This window comes from Simochromis diagramma, unplaced genomic scaffold, assembly GCF_900408965.1.
Source record: "Simochromis diagramma unplaced genomic scaffold, fSimDia1.1 OVJJ01000816.1, whole genome shotgun sequence".
Taxonomy (NCBI): domain Eukaryota; kingdom Metazoa; phylum Chordata; class Actinopteri; order Cichliformes; family Cichlidae; genus Simochromis; species Simochromis diagramma.
In genome coordinates this window covers 1,597,294-1,604,917 of record NW_024386908.1, presented here as the reverse complement: position 1 = coordinate 1,604,917, position 7,624 = coordinate 1,597,294, and the positions used below count along the sequence as shown (strand labels likewise).

The 7,624-nt window shown below is 39.6% G+C and overlaps 1 long non-coding RNA gene across 1 annotated transcript; it reads left to right on the top strand.

The window, feature by feature from the left end:
* The first annotated feature begins 2,541 nt into the window (after positions 1–2,541).
* On the top strand, positions 2,542–5,357 carry LOC120736011. The gene is made up of 4 exons (XR_005696398.1): positions 2,542–2,813; positions 4,363–4,468; positions 4,563–4,750; positions 4,833–5,357. It is a non-coding gene; the product is annotated as an uncharacterized LOC120736011 (long non-coding RNA).
* The last annotated feature ends 2,267 nt before the right edge of the window (positions 5,358–7,624 follow it).

Sequence of the window (7,624 nt, the reverse complement as noted above, 5' to 3'; positions counted from 1 at the left end):
AAACAGTCTCCTGCTTGACAGCCAACAGCAGGAAAGGGTTTTAAAAATTAACTTCTTTGGTTAGTTTAATTGTTTAGCTGCAAGATCATCAGATAAAGAGGACCCAGATGTATTCATATAATTTGTTTTAGAAATTAACTAACTTTACCTCTGTAGGAAACCTGTGACTTCTGTCAACATCAAAGAGAACATCCAAACATGAAAAGAGCCTCTTGAACAAATGAATCTCTATGGACGAGTGACGCTCAGGGTTTAAGACTTAATATGACTTGGCAAGTGCATCCTAATAATGCGTTCGATGAATCACACTGACAAAGAGGAGACTGCACCTGGCTGCCATGCAAGCTGGAAAAACTGCTTTGATTAGAAGTTTATATTTTATACTATAATGTTGGTTTAAGCAGAACAGAAACTGAACTGTCATTAGCAGTTAGTAAGAAAGTAAGAAAACCAAAAATGTGACATCAAGAATGTACATCCTGTATTTGCTTCCGTGTGACACAGAAATGTTAAGTTACGATTAAGCAGAAATGAAACTGAACATTCAGCATTAGCCTTAACAGATCAGGCAGAATTGCAGAATCTCTGCTTTTTATTACATAAGCACACTTTTACTGTCCAATGAACTTCCTCAGAGCATATTAAAGGCTGGGGTCAAATTTAATTTTCGATAAACTTGGACTTATTTTGTATTCTTTGAGGACTTTGTCTACCTGCCACCTACAGCAAGTTTTTCCACTTAGCCAGATAACCTGACATGCATGTCAGATGAGTGTGGGAGGAAGCTGAAGTATTCAGAGGAAACCCACGCAGACACAGGGAGACCAGCCAAACTCTACTTTGAAAGACTCCAGTCAGGGCTTGAACCAAGATCCCTGATTATCCCAGAGGTTACGTTCCGACACCCCTCGTGATCGGTGAGAATCCACCAAGTAGAAACCACATGTTTATTATATTATTTTTATATATTTTAAGCCATAAAAACCCTCCCCATACTCTTATAATGTGTCGTGAGGATACGCTACATTTCGTAAATACTCTTTTTCTCTTCCAATTGCTACATAAATACACTTAAGGTTCAACCAACTTGATTAAAGGATGATAAAGGCTCTGATCATTTCGTTGACAGTTTTGCATGGCCTCATTGGCATACACTGACCTGCAGAGACACTCAATTCAGTTCAATTTTATTTATATTGTGCCAAATCACAACAGTGGTCACCTCAAGGTGCTTTATATTATAAGGCAGAGATACTAATACAGAGAAAACAAAGTGATGTTTTTTAAATAGTGGTTTAATCACTCCCAGCTTGAAGGCCCTTTGTACGTACCCCATTAACAGAGATAAATGATGGTAATTTGTGTGAATCATTACCTAATGGTACGATGTCTTTAAGGATTCTTTTAGGAATGGGGTATAACGGACACACTGATGGAGCTGAGGAAACTATGTTGTTCTTTTTTTGTGATTGTTTTATGCTTAAGTCAGTTTTGGTTGGTTTGTCGGTCTGTGAGCAGATACAGTTGCTATGGTGATGGGGTTTGGGGTCACAGCAGGGGGAGAGAAGCTGCAGGGAGGTGTGTAAGACTGCAACTCTTTCCTGGTTGCAACGCTGGATAGTCATGTGATTTCTAAAACAGAGATATTGCGCAAATGCAAAAAATCAAGCCTATGGACAGGATCTCTATTTACCCTCTGCTTGTTGGTAGGTAGATGACATTTTTGTCCCAAACCAGCACACTCGTACTGCTGCATTGTCTTAAAACCATACTTGTGTCCATCTGCAAATGGATATAGTATAAGTTCAAATAAAATAATGAAGCTTTGGGAATCTAAATGTAATCCTTCAAATGTACTAGTTTACAGTGTTATCATTTTAGCTCAACAAGGGAGTGATATCTGGAGAAACAAGGAAAAAGAATCCATGCAACAGACACCTACTCATAGTTTGGCACATTTCAAACATGCAAACATCGTTGCTATGTAGACAAAGGCTCTGTTCATTTTAAATATCAGATTCACCCAAACACTGCATGAAAGTGAAGCTCTGCCCCACAAACTACTACAGTCTCTAAATGTATTATATTTGGGTGTTTGTGGGCATTCTCCACACACAACAAAAAACACTTTATTGACCGCGGTTAAAAGAGAGAAAGATGGTAAGCACACTGATGTAAACTAAACCCTAACACCTCTACTAGGAACAAGCATAACCACAGGTCAACTTTCCCATCTCTGTTTTCCCAAGAAAACTCAGCAAACTCTCCACAGCCACAGCTCTTGGCTCTCTTCCTCCATCACTTTCCTGACTTTGTTGATCTATGACCACAAATAAGCACAAGAGTTACAAATTGCAGTAGTTTTCATGCTGAAACGCTCAATTTAAAAGTGTTTGTAACAAGCTGCTTTTAGTGATGATGACAGGCTTGACCTCGTAGCCTTCATCCTGAACCCAGAGTTCTCTCAGTGGTTACAAAGTTTTACTAAAAGGCTACAATCCAGCAGTCAGTTATACGTTTATTCAGTTATTCGTTCAGTCCCTTGCTCTTTTCACTCACATGTATTAGAGCGTTGCTCTTTAAGTCTTATTTGTGCTAGTAGTAGCCAATATTTACATCAAACCACTGGTTTTAGTAGTTCACTCACACTTAACCTCTGTGAAGCCAATTGAATATTCAAATACATTCAGTACCAGTCATGCTCACATGTCCAATGGTTTCACTGGGACTGTGTGTCATGACCTCCTTTGATAAAGAAGAACAGAGTGTGACTGAGTGCTGGAGAGGAGAGACATCAGAGTGCAGAATAAGAAGTAAGTGAAGAGTTTGTTGTGTCATCTCTTTTTTTTTTCTTTAGTGCTTGGTGTTAATGATGCTGTCAGTTCAGTTATTTCATTTATCAGAGATTCTGATATTTCACTTGTTCAGTTTTCTTTATTATGGATGGAGGGTGAATATACAATAGAAACTTAACCCTTTCATGCATGAATAGTGACAGTGTCAATCTGGATTTCTTTTCTTAAGTATTTTTATTCATCTTTAGACATGAAAAAAAAAAAAGATTTTTGATCTTCAATTTTATCATCATCACCGTAGTATACTTGCATTGACTTGAAGTGATTTATTGGAGTATGTAAAGTGAAATTTGTTTTAATTCATTCTGCATAAGTTAAAAACTTTAGGAAAACACAATGAAATCTTGTTGTTTGAACAAATACTTTGTTAATCAAGGCAAATACTGCTAGGCTTGCTTAATGAACCAATATGAGGGTTGATGGTTTCATAGAGACAACGAACCAGTCCAGTCAGGGCAACTAACCACTCTTACTAGATTGTATCATGTCAACAAGAACAAATTAAGTTGAATTTCATGCAAATGGTACATGATTTAAATACGTTCACCATAGAAACATGAAATTATTTAGTTCAAATTACAAGTTTGAATCTTGTACATGTAACAACGACCCAATTTCATTTGTTTGAGTGTACCATCAATAGCTGACCACTGTAGTGACACTGTGCCTTAAAGGGTTAAATAGAAATATAAAAACGTCATAAATTAGCCTTGCAATCAATCGGACTATGTCAAAGTAGCTATATATAACAATGTCCCAATTCACAAGTGATGTACCCTGAAAAAAACCCTCAAAACTTGTAACATGTTCCTAACTACGTAACTAAAGCCAAATAAGATCAGACGTCACCCGGCTTAATGGGGTCCGTGTCCTGGTTCACAAACATGTCAGATTTTGGGATATTCTAGAGATATTCTTATTAATAAATACATTAAATATAAAATAGAATTCAAACATTTTTTAAAAACATCAATACAAGATAAACACGAGTAAAAGAATTTTAAATGAATGATAAATATCTCAAACTGGGTCAAACACCAAGCAGAAGACGTGGATCTTTACACTGGGTTTAAGAATTGGCGGTGAAGAGGCCTCTCTAATGTGAAATGGGAACAAATTTCAAAACTTGGGACCCGCTACGGCAAAAGTCCGTCTGAGCCTCCGCTGTGTCCTCGACACATCCAGGAGCAGTCGGTTAGTTGATGTGAGCGGAAAAGCAAGTGCAGCTCAGAGAGGGAAGGTCGGGGAAGACCATTTAAGCACTTTAACTGTGCAGCCAGTTAAAAGCTGTGATCCAACATTTTGCAGCAGCTGAAGACGACACAGGGCAAAATGGTAACACCAGTATATAAAGCTTTACAGTAATACAACCAAGTTGTAAAAAGGGCACGGATTACTGTTTCTTTGGCTTTCTGTCTCAGCTGAAAGAAGACAAAGATGAAGACAAAGCTGACTTTCATTGCAATTGTTTTATTTGGGTTTTCTCTACTTCATTCTACTTTTACAGAGTAATTATTTAGTGTCTGTGGCTGAACTTCAACACACAATGGCAGAAAAACCCTTGACAGACTGGGACAGTGGTCTCTTGGATTGCTTTGAGGACGCGAGTACTTGTAAGATGAACTCTGAGATCTTTTTCTTGTCATTTCTGGGGTCTTAGGCACTTCAGACATGTTAACACTTTAGTGATGTATTTCTGTTTTTCAGGCTGCTATGGTTTCTGGTGCGGCCCCTGCCTCGCCAGCACCGTTGCAGGAAGGTTTGGAGAGAATAGCTGTCTCCCTTTGTGTGATACATGTTGCTCTGGTGGATTAACAGCCTGTGGGATACCTGTTTGTGTTCCTCCTGCAGTCTTGTCTTTAAGGGCTGCCATGCGAAACAGATATGGCATCAAGGTATGAAGCAGTGACAATTAGACAATGTCATGAAGCAGAAAAGCAGAAAGAAAGAAATAATGGTTGTACCGTCTCTCTGCAGGGCTCTCTCTGTAAGGATATTGCAATTTCCTATTGTTGCGCCACGTGCTCCTGGTGTCAGATGCATCGTGAGTTAAAGCATCGTAAGCAAGGCCCCACTGTGGTCAACATACAGAATAACAACATTGTGAACATGCAGCCTTTTCCAGTCATGCAGGCACCCATGATGATGCCTTCACAACCAGTGCCAGCTGCTTATATGGCTCAACCAGGATTCGCTGTGGTCTCACAGTGACAGAAATCCGAGTTTGTGTTGATGTTTCTATCAGTGATACGAGACAATGAAGTCATTTTGAATTGAGAGTATCGTTAAATATTTCTATCAGCTTAGATGCATGAGTCGCCTTTTTAGATTAGTCACTGCATAGCTTCAGTAATAATACAGAGGATTGAATTTTAGTCTATTAATTTTTCTGCTAATGAGAAAAACATAGTTGCATGTAGAGAGCTAAACGTGGTGTTAGATCTGCTCTGATGTTAAAACTGATGTAAAGTGTTTTTTCATCAATAAAAATATGAAATCCAAGACATTTATGATCATTTTGCAATCCTACTTTAGATTCACCAAACTCTGCTTCAGATCAGTTTACAGTTTACTGAGATTGATGAAGACCTGATGTGCTCTGCACAGCTTTCATGACACCATAAAGATCAAACAGGAGTCCTGCAGTGGCTTTTTTCATTTTTTATTTCACTCCTCATTAATTTGTCTTTCTTAAAATGTGTCATTGTGTGTGCTGTGTGGCAGGAGGAAGGACCCAAATGCAGGACTATCAGTAGGACAAATTAAACTCAATTCAATTTTATTTATATAGCACCAAATCACAACAAAAGTCGTCTCAAGGCGCTTCATAGATACAGAGAAAAACCCAACAATCATATGACCCCCTATGAGCAAGCACTTTGGCGACAGTGGGAAGGAAAAACTCCCTTTTAACAGGAAGAAACCTCCAGCAGAACCAGGCTCAGGGAGGGGCGGGGCCATCTGCTGCGACCGGTTGGGGTGAGAGAAGGAAGACAGGATAAAGACATGCTGTGGAAGAGAGACAGAGGTTAATAACAGATATGATTCAATGCAGAGAGGTCTGTTAATACATAGTGAGTGATAAAGGTGACTGGAAAGGAAAAACTCAATGCATCATGGGAATCCCCCGGCAGCCTACACCTATTGCAGCATAACTAAGGGAGGATTCAGGGTCACCTGGTCCAGCCCTAACTATATGCTTTAGCAAAAAGGAAAGTTTGAAGCCTAATCTTGAAAGTAGAGATAGTGTCTGTCTCCTGAATCCAAACTGGAAGCTGGTTCCACAGAAGAGGGGCCTGAAAACTGAAGGCTCTGCCTCCCATTCTACTTTTAAATACTCTAGGAACAACAAGTAGGCCTGCAGAGCGAGAGCGAAGTGCTCTAATGGGGTGATATGGTACTACAAGGTCATTAAGATAAGATGGGGTCTGATTATTTAAGACCTGGTATGTGAGGAGCAGGATTTTGAAGTCTGGATTTAACAGGAAGCCAATGAAGGGAAGCCAAAAACAGGAGAAATATGCTCTCTCTTTCTAGTCCCTGTCAGGACTCTTGCTGCAGCATTTTGGATTAGCTGAAAGCTTTTCAGGGAGTTTTTAGGACATCCTGATAATAATGAATTACAGTCGTCCAGCCTGGAAGTAATAAATGCATGAACTAGTTTTTCAGCGTCACTCTGAGACAGGATATTTCTAACTTTAGAGATGTTGCACAAATGGAGGAATGCAGTCTTACATATTTGTTTAATATGTGCGTTGAAGGACATGTCCTGGTCAAAAATGACTCCAAGGTTCCTCACCGCGTTACTGGAGGCCAAGGTAATGCCATCCAGAGTAAGAATCTGCTTAGATACCATATTTCTAAGCTTTTCAGGGCCGAGTACAATAACCTCAGTTTGATCTGAATTAAGAAGCAGAAAGTTAGCGGCCATCCAGGTCTTTATGTCTTTAAGACATTCCTGCAGTTTAACTAATTGGTGTGTGTTATCTGGCTTCAAGGACAGAGAGCTGGGTGTCATCTGCATAGCAGTGAAAATTTATGCTATGTCTTCTAATGATGCTGCCTAAGGGAAGCATGTATAATGTAAACAGAATTGGTCCTAGCACTGAACCCTGTGGAACTCCATAATTAACCTCAGTGTGTGAAGAGGACTCTCCATTTACATGCACAAACTGGAGTCTATTAGATAGATATGATACAAACCACTGCAGCGCAGTACCTGTAATACCTACAGCATGTTCTAATCGCTCTAATAAGATATTATGGTCGACAGTATCGAACGCTGCACTGAGGTCTAGCAGGACAAGCACAGAGATGAGTCCACTGTCAGAGGCCATAAGAAGATCATTTGTAACCTTCACTAAAGCTGTTTCTGTGCTGTGATGAGCTCTGAAACCTGACTGAAACTCTTCAAATAAGCCATTCCTCTGCAGATGATCTGTTAACTCAAAGCACAGCTTCATTTGCTGAGAAAACTCACGATAACCCAAACTAGAAACTCAAAGCACAAAGCTCTAAGGGGAAAACTGGAAACAGGGAGCTAAGATGTTACCATAAACACAGCACGCTGAGGGTACGACGCAGACACTAACAGATCAAAATAAAACAGGAAACACAATAGGCACAGAACCAAGCACATGGAGACTAAATGAAGAGAATAAGAAAACAGAAATAAATGTTCACTAGAGACAACACACCAGGAACACAGGGGAGGCACAGAAACAGAACATGGAGCACAGAGACAACAGTAACTAACAGTGACAGGAGGT